Raw genomic sequence first — 10,925 nt, 5'->3', positions numbered from 1 at the left:
TAATGATACTGGGTCAGACCCTCACCTGTCCACAGCTCCCTGGCACATTTCCAGGAGCAGGAGAAAGTTGGGTCTTAGGACCGATGGATTATTTTCCTTTCCAGTGAAATATCTGGAGTGACAAGCCCAGTTAGTTTGTCTTGCTAAGACAGAACATTTCCTGAACAAAGAAATTAACCAGCGTTACTTCCATTTCTCTTTAGTTACACAAACGATTCAGAATGAACTCAGAATATAGAAGACTGGGCTGGAGGAAAGATGTGTGTAAGCAAATCAGTAAGTATGAGTTGATGCTAATGATTAATTACTCAGAGGGCAGGTAGGAAAGGCTTGCCCTAGGAAAGACTCTAACACGTGAATGTCGAAAGGGGAAATGCAGACTTATGGGAGTTTTCCCATTAAAAGAAAAATCAGATGACTTTTAGCAAGTAGATGAGAGAACAGTAAGACCTAGAAAGCAGGGCCTTTCTAATTCTCTTCTCCAGGATTCAAAGGATTAAAGGCTAAGAGTGTTCTCCATTCCTGTCAGCTTACAAAGCTGAAGCTAGTGTCTGGCAAATGGCCTCCTGGTTCCTCTGGACCAACTCTCCCTTGAGGAAGGCAAAACTAGCAGAGACTGTGTTTCCTAAACTTCTTCAGGGTGGGGAAGTCAGAGGTCTACACGGGTTTTTGAAAGACAAATCCTCTGGATGGGACACCAAATCATCCACATGTTTCTTTGATGATTATGAGGTCTTCTAGAATCACCTATTAAAAGACAGCGCAGACCTATTAAAAGATAACCCTGGACCAGGCAGCTCTTTATTTAGCAGGATCATGGACAGTTGGGTGCAGAAGAAGTTCTGAAAGTTGGGAATGGGAGTTTCAGGGTCTCCGGATGATGAAAGGATTCAAAGGGGAGGTGGAGGCCTCCAAATTTAGTTCTGAAAGTTTACATCCTATTTCTTTCACTTATGGACTCTGGTGAGAAGCTGAATCTTCCACCCAATGATCTTATTTCTAGGTCTGCATCTGTTTCTTTTTTTCATATGAATTACACATTAAGGATAATCAGAATTACACAGGGTACAATCCTGACATCATCATCCTCAATTTTCCTTGACGTTGTTGGGCAAAGTTTGTTCCATGTAGAAAGAAGCTTTATTGAATTTCTGGACACAAAGGAAGAGCTAAAGTTAATTACCCTAATATCCTTTTCACAGAAATCCTGGTGCTAAGTTCTCTGACATTTTATGTTTCCCAAAGCATTCTGGCTTTTAATATCACCCATATTTTGTAAGTAGGAAGGACAGTAAAATAAATTTGTGAGTCAGAACCAGAGTCCAGGACCTGACTCCCACACACTGTGATGTAATTAACAAGATATTGAAAACAAACACACCCATAAAAAAAACTAAACTAACCCTAAATTGACTTGTAGTTCATTTATCAGATGCTTAATTTCATTTCCAACCTGAAATGGAAAGATCTAGAGAAAGTCCACATAGGCCATTCATTAAAGCCTATGTCACCGCAACCCAGTTACTGAATCATCCTCTTTGGGTGCCACGTCTGTGTCCAAGTCTCTCAAAAATTCTAGAGTTGAAGGAACCAGGCCACACCCCAATGCTTCTCCCCTGCCAGCTGCTCAGCTATCTTATACATAGAAACATCACCAACGACATATGCTTCTGTTTCTCCCCTTCCTAGTGAGTTCACACAATAGTGTTTCTTGGAGAAATAGAACTGACTGATGTCTCAGCACTAGAATACCTTTCATTTGTTTCCCACATTTGGTTAAACACTTTTAAAGTTTGTAAAAGAATATAAAAATGTGTGAAACAGAGGAAAGCAGGCTTTGGAAAGAGACAGAAGCCAAATACAGTTGACCCTTGAACAACATGGGTTTGAATAGCATGAATCCACTTAAATGTGGATTTTTTTCAATGAAAATGGTATGACGTGATCCCAGGTTGATTTAATCCAGTGCAGATGTAGAACAACAGATATGGCAGGCTGATTCTGAGATTTGAGCTTCCTTGGATTTGGGTACCTGCAGAGTGTCCTGGTACCAAGAAACAACTGTAGTACTTTTCAGCACTGGCTTTTGCATTAGCAAAGTATGTCAAAGTAAATGCATCCAGTCTAATTATACAAGGTCATGGTTAAGAGGGCCCTGACTTGGCATAATATAAACAGCAATATTGAAGCATCCTTGGAGTTCCTGTTGTGGTGCAGCAGAAACGAATCTGACTAGGAACCATGAGGTTGCAGGTTTGAGCCCTGACCTTGCTCAATGGGTTAAGGATCTGGCATTGCCAGGAGCTGTGGTGTAGGCCAGCAGCAGTAGCTCTGATTAGACCCCTAGCCTGCGAACCTCCATATGCCTTGGGCGTGGCCCTAAAAAGACAAGAGACAATAAAATAAAATAAAATAAAATAAAATAAAATAAAATAAAATAAAAACAAAAGCATCCTTGAGTTCGAATTAGATGTCTAAGAAGATAAGGGTCTCAGGATCAGGGATGAGGAGAGGGGCATGAATAGTAAAAGAACTGGCTGCAGGGGGAACTGGTCAAGAAAGTCTTCTTCATTCCCCTTCCAGAGTTGTGCAGCTCACAACCAGTAATTCCAAATGGGGTGGCCCAGTATGCCCTACTTTGTATAGCCACTACATATTATACACTATACAGGCTAATAAGGGATGCAGTGTCTTTACTTGTAAGTGAAATGATTACTTTTCAGGGTAGCAACGAATTATTTTTTTAAAACTTCAGTCTCTGTGTGCATGGAGAGAAAAAGGAAAATGAATTCCATATTTTGAAGTTTTTGGTGATAAAAAGATTAGGAACTAGGTGCTGAATCCCTAGGCATCTGTAGGCATTAAGGGTGTGTGCATTAACAAAAAAGGGCTTTAGTGGAATGAGAAAAATACCTCTGGTGATTGTGATTGTGAAGATAAGCAGATCCTGGAAGGGAAAAAAAAAAAAAAAAACACTTTTATCATGTCTTTTCAGAGGTGGTCAGATTAAAGTCAATTAGAAAGATAGTTTTCTTTAAAATTTTAGATTCAAAAGTACCTCCCAAAGTCATCTATATTACAATAATATTTTGCTGTATTTATGCTTTAGAGAACAGTGGCTTTAAGTGTCTCAACTCATTTATAAATCCATTTAAATAATAAGGTAGACCATAAAAGGGTTCTGCTAAAGGCATACAGAAAAGAGAATACTTATTATTATTATTATTTTTTTTTTTGGTCTTTTTGCCTTTTCTAGGGCCGCACCCATGGCATATGGAGGTTCCCAGGCTAGAGGTCTAATAGGAGCCATAGCCGCCGGCCTACGCCAGAGCCACAGCAACGCGGGATCCGAGCCGCCTCTGCAACCTACACCACAGCTCACGGCAACGCCGGATCGTTAACCCACTGAGCAAGGGCAGGGACCGATCCCGCAACCTCATGGTTCCTAGTCGGATTTGTTAACCACTGCACCACGACGGGAACTCCCTATTTTTTTTTAATACAGGAAAAATTGTTTGAGGCATTTAAGCTTTAAAAAAAAAAAAAAAAAAAAAAAACCACATTTTTTAAAAGCATTTTTAAAAAAGCGTTTTTTAAGAATTTAAAAAAATTGGAAATGAGGCATTTAAAAAACATTTTTAAGCATTTAAAAAAAGCATTTTTTAAGCATTTAAAAAAATTGGAAATGAGGCATTTAAGCTTTCAAAAGAAAATCCCACATCTCTCACAGTAGTTAGCCCAAGTTATTTACTGATAGTTTCTGCAATTTGTCCTGATTAAAATTAGTGAAATATTTGATTAACCTCAACTGTAGACTCAGAATGAGCTGCTGAAGGGGCAAAAAATAAGGAATTCACTGTCATTGAGAAGTGCTGGAGGCGAGGAGAGAAAGGCAAGGCAATGGAGAAGTGCCTGAAGTATAGCCGCTTTAGGGCTGCCTGGTAACAGGGAAAGGCCAGCCAGGGCCAAGCCCGCTGTCCCATGAGCTCCGAGAGGCCCAGCTCTGCTTTGACCTCCCCCAACCTGTTTGCCTCTGGCTGCGTGACCTGTGCTCTCATGCCAGCCAGCTCTTTCTGGCGCAGCTGTGGCTGGCTGCCTCCTGATGGGGCCTGAGCCAGGCTGGCCCTCGTCCACTAGTTTGGTGGTGAGCCTCTGACTGTGGCCCTGATTCTTTTGCCCAGACTCTTGTTTCCTTGACTTTCTTGGGGATGGAAAAACAAAAAAAAACAAAAAAAAAAACAAAAAAAAAAGAGTCTGAAGCGAGATTACATGAAAGAAAATTTCAAACAATGTGTATAGTCATGCTAAATAGAAGAGAAAGAGCTCTAAAACCCCAGGGTAATGAACATTACCTAAGAGCAGATAGCAACAATGACAGAAATTTACAGAGGTCTATGGTTTGTACTGAGCACCTTAAATATTTTAGGTTAATGTAAGACTGCACTGTGAATCTGTGATAATAATGGCTCAGAAACTCAGGACTTCATACTTTTAATATCAAACTTGAACTATCTTAGAAGTGGCATCTGGAAGCATAAACTGAGGCTAGACACGATATATTTTCAATTAAGATGTCTGGGAATTTAAAAAGCAATCCATACTATGCATTTCTGTATTTGCCTTGGCTTCTCTGGCAAAGATTTAGTTTTCTGCATATTTTTAACAGATTTTATGGAATGAAGGAGTTCTATTAAAAAAAAAATCATTGTAGGAGTTCCCATCGTGGCGCAGTGGTTAACAAATCCGACTAGGAACCATGAGGTTGCGGGTTCGGTCCCTGCCCTTGCTCAGTGGGTTAATGATCCGGCGTTGCCGTGAGCTGTGGTGTAGGTTGCAGAGGCGGCTCGGATCCCGCGTTGCTGTGGCTCTGGCGTAGGCCGGTGGCTACAGCTCCGATTCAACCCCTAGCCTGGGAACCTCCATATGCCGTGGGTGCGGCCCAAAGAAATAGCAAAAAGACAAAAAAAAAAAATCATTGTATATTCTTTTAAAAAGTTTCACTATTTTAGATACTTCACTTAACTGGAATCATGCAGTATTTGTTTTGCAACTGGCTTATTTCCCTTAACATAATTTCCTCCAGGTTTCACGTTGTTGCTAGTGGCAGGAATTACTTCTTGTTAAGGCTGAATAATATTCCATTTTATGTATCTCCCACATTGTCTTTATCCAGTCATCCGTCAGCGAGCATTTAGGTTGTTTCCATATCTTGGCTAGTATGAATAATGTCGTAAAGAATATGGGGCCATAGCTATATCTTTAATATCCTGATTTTAACTGTTTTGGATCTCTATATCCAGACGTGATTGCCAGGGGCTGGGGAGGGGGCGATGGGAGCTGCTATTCGACAGACATAAGGTTTCAGTTACACTAGATGAGTAAATTCTAGATATCTGCTGTACAACATTGCTTTTATAGTTTACAGTATTATATTGTGAATTTAAAAATTGGGATAGATCCCATGTTAAAAGTTCTTAGCACAATAAAAAAACAAACTTTTTGACTCATGTATGCAAAAGAGTTGGTCTTCAATTTTTATAACTTCTCACTCTGGAGAGCAGTACTGAGAGCTTGGGCAGAAAGACCATAGTGAGAACCATAAAGATAATGGATCTCCTGAGGTATACTGCAGCCAGAAGGCACATAATGTCTAATAATCTGACTTTTGAGAATATTACCAGCCATTGAGAATTATAGCTTATTCATAATTTGTATCAAGCAACAGAAGCTGTAATCAAATATCAACTTTTCCTTGAGAATTTTATTCATCTGTTCCTATAATTTGACCAGAAAACAATGATCACAATGCCCTATTGTTTAAGAAACATTTTCACTATAGCATTTTGATTGACTCTCCTGATACTTTATTTGGCAGGCCTTAATCTTTTTTTAATTAATTAATTAATTTTGTATTGCTATTTCCCCAACACAGTTTTTTTTCCCACAGCATGGGGACCCAGTTACACATACATGGATACATACTTTTTTCTCCCATTATCATGCTCCGTCACAAGTAACTAGACATGGTTCTCAGTGCTACACAGCAGGATCTCATTGTTAATCCATTCGTTTGCATCCATTAACCCCAAGCTCCCAATCCATCCCTGCCCTGGACAACCACAAGTCTGTTCTCCAAGTCCATGATTTTCTTTTTTGTGGAAAGGTTCATTTGTGCTGTATATTAGATACCAGATATGAGTGATATCATATGGTATTTGTTTTTCTCTTTCTGACTTACTTCATTCAGTATGAGAGTCTCTAGTTCCATCCATGTTGCTGCAAATGGCATTATATCATTCTTTTTATGGCTGAGTAGTATTGCATTGTGTATATATACTACATCTTCCTAATCCAATCATCTGTTGATGGACATTTGGGTTGTTTCCATGTCTCGGCCGTGGTGAATAGTGCTGCAATGAATATGTGGGTGCACGTGTCATTTTCAAGGAAAGTTTTGTCCAGATATATGCCCAAGAGTGGGGTTGCTGGGTCATATGGTAGCTCTATGTATAGCTTTCTAAGGCACCTCCATACTGTTCTCCATAGTGGTTGTACCAGCTTACATTCTCACCAACAGTGCAGGAGGGTTCCCTTTTCTCCACACCCCCTCCAGCACTTGTTATTTGTGGACTTATTAATGATGGCCATTCTGACTGGTGTGAGGTGGTGACTTGTGGTAGTTTTGATTTTCATTTCTCTAATAATCAGGGATGTTGAGCATTTTTTCATGTGCTTGTTGGCCATCTGCATCTCTTCGTTGGAGAAATGTCTATTCAAGTCTTTTGCCCATTTTTCCATTGGGTTGTTTTTGTTTGTTTGTTTGTTTGTTTTTTGCTGTTGAGTTGTATAAATTCTTTGTATATTTTAGAACCTTGTCAGTTGCATCGTTTGAAACTATTTTCTCCCATTCTGTCCATTGTCTTTTTGTTTTCTTGTTGGTTTCCTTTGCTGTGCAAAAGCTTGTCAGTTTGATTAGGTCCCATTGGTTTATTTTTGCTTTTATTTCTGTTGCTTTGGGAGACTGACCTGAGAAAATATTCATAAGGTTGATGTCATGTTCTCTTCCAGGAGTTTGTTGGTGTCTTGTCTTATTTTTAAGTCTTTCAGCCATTTTGAGTTTATTTTTGTGCATGGTGTGAGGGTGTGTTCCAGTGTCATTGATTTGCATGCAGCTATCCAGGTTTCCCAGCAGTGCTTGCTGAATAGACTGTCTTTTTCCCATTTTACGTTCTTGCCTCCTTTGTAAAAGATTAATTGACCATAGGTGTCAGGGTTTATTTCTGGGTTCTCTATTCTGTTCCATTGGTCTGTCTGTCTGTTTTGGTACCAGTACCACACTGTCTTGATAACTGTGGCTTTGTAATATTCCTTGAGGTCTGGGAGAGTTATGCCTCCTGCTTGGTTTTTGTTTCTCAGGATTTCTTTGGCAATTCTTGGTCTTTTGTGTTTCCATATAAATGTTTGGATTATTTGTTCTAGTTCTGCGAAAAATGTCATGGTAATTTGATAGGGATTGCATTGAATCTGTAGATTGCTTTGGGTAGTATGGTCATTTTTACAATATTAATTTTTCCAATCCATGAACATGGAATATCTTTTCATTTCTTTACATCTTCTTTAATTTCCTTGATTAATATTTTAAGAGTTCTTTGCATATTTCCAAATGTTAATCTCATATACTGCTACTTTGCTGAATTTGTTGATCTGTTCAAGTGGTTTTTGTGTTGAGTCTTTAGGGTTTTCTATATATAGTATCATGTCATCCGCAAATAGTGGCAGTTTAATCTCTTCTCTTCCTATTTGGATGCCTTTTATTTCTCTTGTTTGTGTGATTGCTGTGGCTAGGATTTCCCATACTATGTTGAATAGCAGTGGTGAGAGTGGGCATCGCTGTCTTGTTCCAGATTGTAGTGGGAAGGCTTTCAGGTTTTCTCCATTGAGTATTATATTTGCTGTGGGTCTGTCATAAATGGCTTTGATTATGTTAAGGAATGTTCCCTCTATACCCACTTTGGCGAGAGTTTTTATCATAAATGGATGTTAGACTTTGTCAAATGCTTTTTCTGTATCTATTGAGATGATCATATGGTTTTTGACTTTTCTTTTGTTAAGGTGGTGTATCATTCTTATCTTTGGTATTCCTATGAGGTGACTAGCACTCTGAGACATTAAGTGGCTTTAAATAATTCAGAAATAATATGCAGCCAGGAAGTGAGGGAATCTTCTCAGTCTGGATCCCATGTCCTTTATATCAGAAAACATGGCTTCCTTATCATGTAAATGTCATTCATTGAGTCACTTGAAATTTTTCACTGAGCACCTATTATGTATCAAGCTCTGTTAAGACACTAAAGATAAAGACAAAGTTGACAAAGTCTCTGCCTTAGAGTTTACAATCTACTGGGAGAGATGGACATTAAGTAAATAATAATGCAAATAAATACATAAGTATTACCTCTGTAATAATGCTTTCACTTTTGTGTTTTATAACAGTTTTTTTTAAATACTCTGAAATTGTTATTAACCTAATTCTCCATATCCCCACTACCACATTTCATGAAATTTAGACTATCAACAAAATGAATATTTCCTGTCCTTTGGAATTGGAGGAAAATATCTTTCCCAACACACATATCATCTCTATTCAGCAGTAGCAAAATAGCAGAACCTCATGAAATAACATCTATATCCATATTTCATTTCCACTCAACTTGACTGCCTTTAAAATTCACCTATCAGGAAAACAGCCAATATCCCAGAACTGAAAGGAACAAAATAGATGTTCAAAGGGTAGTCGAAATATGTAAAAATACTCAAGAACAAAAATGCACACATTTTGTTCATAGAAGATGCCGTATAAACCATTTAAAACCAAAATTCTCTGCTTGTACATACAATACTTTTGAAAGTTTCTAGACAGTCAGGTTTTCATTGGAAATTTATAGTTGCATTATCTCTAATCAAAAAAAAAAATACTTCTTAGAGCATTTGATTAATCAGCTTCGGTTGACACAGATCCCTGTGTATATTCTCAGTGAAAAGTCAAACTCACCTCTATTTCTACAGCAAGGGCTCAAAAAATAGTCTACTATTTACAAGAAGGAAATATTCCATTGTCCTAAATTGTAGTCATTGCAGGGTGGAGTTCTTTCAACAATTTACTGCATGTCTTCTATATTCCAAACTGTGATTGTTCCTTTATGAGGCACAGACAAGCATTAGATATAATCGGTCTGCTATTGGATCAATATAAATTCTCTTTCATATATCTGACCAGGAAAAAGTTTAGAAAAAGTTCAGACTTTTGCATCATTTCTGACTTTTGCAACATCTTTTGATTTAATAGAGATTCGTGAGCCTAGCTTTATAATTTCAATATAAATAACAGGTTTTCGATGCAGATTTAGATACTTTGTCACAAAACTACCTGCAAAAATAAGGATGGATTGAAACCGATAGGTTAATTTCTTTTCCTAAGTGAAGCCAGTAAATTGGCACAATGGTTATATTAACTTAGATGCAAGCTCTCTTGGCAAAGCAGATAAAAAGAGATACATCCTTAGAGGAATTTCAAGAGTGGTTTCACAGACCACCTTAACCTATTGACTGCTGGCAGTAAAATAATAATAATAGTAGTAGTAGTAATAATAATAATAATATCCCCTAATCAATACCCATGATATCCGAAACCAAACTGTGGTTTCAGGGTACATTCAGTGCTATATAACTCCATTTTGATGACTGAATTTACCATTGGACACACAATGAGTTCTCTGGGATACCTCTTTTGTGGGGACCTAATCCAGGTAGGTCAATCTGGATATAATCCACTCTAAACAGAACTAGTAAATCCTTGTTGTGTATCTATTTTATGCATAGTAGTTTGTATCTGTTAAACTCTCACTTTACCTGAGTCACTATGTTGTACACCTGAAACTAACACAATATTATAAATCAATTATAGCTCGATTTTTTTAGAAAAGGAGGAGTTCCTGTTGTGGCTCACTGGTAACAAACCTGACTAGTATCCATGAGGATGCGGGGTTGATCCCTGGCCTCGCTCAATGGGTTATAGATCTAGTGTTGCTGTGAGCTGTGGTGAAGGTCACAGATGTGACCTGGATCCCATGTTGCTGTGGGGTAGGTTGACAGCTTCAGCTCTGATTCGACCCCTACCCCGGGAACTTCCGTATGCCGCAAGGGCGGCCCTAAAGAGGAAAAAAAAAAGGAACAAGTCCACAGGCCTGTACTACAGATTTCTAGAAAGTAGAAAGTAGTTTTATAGATCTATCTAATAAATTTTGTAAACATAATGCAGGAACTTTAATAGACAGTTGACTTTATTAATTATTACTTCTTTCCCCTGCCCCCCAAAACAGGACAATGACTTCAAATTTATTCTTTGGTTGCTAACTCTCAATCTTTATTATTAGGATGTCTTGCCCACTGACATAGACGTATCCTTGACAAATAGTCCTTCTTGGAGACTGTATCAGAGAGTAGTCCAAGACTTGGTGTTCACAAATGTTTTACAGGGAACTTCCTTGAGAATGGCATTTGTGTCCACTGCCTTATGATTTTTTTTTGGGGGGGGGGCCTCAAATAAAATAGCTGTCAAATTATCTGTAAGAGAAACTTGGGGTCTTTTGACATTTATTATTTTCTAAGGAAGATTTTGGTTCTGTCTGTGGAAATTCCCTTACCTTTAAGAGGAATCGGAACGGCTTTAGGAAGATGTCTTTGTTAAATTCTTTACTTCTCACAGGTTATCCATGCTAACCCTAGCTCTTCCCTGCAGGATACACATGATTGTGTCCTTAATTGGTAACGTTGAACGTTGCTAGCCACTTGCCAGGGAGTACATTCTTGAAGTCTTTGTTACTCAAGTGTTTATTAAAAGCTCAACTTAGAGAAACAATGTCCTT

At 38.4% G+C, this 10,925-nt stretch overlaps 1 long non-coding RNA gene across 2 annotated transcripts in view; it reads left to right on the top strand.

The window, feature by feature from the left end:
- The window catches only part of LOC146405958 (uncharacterized), a 39,991-nt gene that overhangs the window by 6,603 nt on the left and 22,463 nt on the right, over positions 1 to 10,925 (top strand). For both annotated transcript variants that reach the window (XR_014845140.1, XR_014845141.1), the window contains exon 2: positions 204 to 276. This is a non-coding gene — a long non-coding RNA (uncharacterized LOC146405958). The remainder of the gene's footprint in view (positions 1 to 203; positions 277 to 10,925) is intronic.

The sequence above is a fragment of the Sus scrofa genome, chromosome 1 (genome assembly GCF_054392235.1).
Source record: "Sus scrofa isolate SSC_HxYL_T2T_F1_AM1 chromosome 1, Sscrofa_HxYL_maternal_Yorkshire_Landrace_v2.0, whole genome shotgun sequence".
Taxonomy (NCBI): Eukaryota; Metazoa; Chordata; class Mammalia; order Artiodactyla; family Suidae; genus Sus; species Sus scrofa.
The sequence above is the reverse complement of the archived record's forward strand: the minus strand, read 5'-3'. Positions and strand labels throughout refer to the sequence as shown.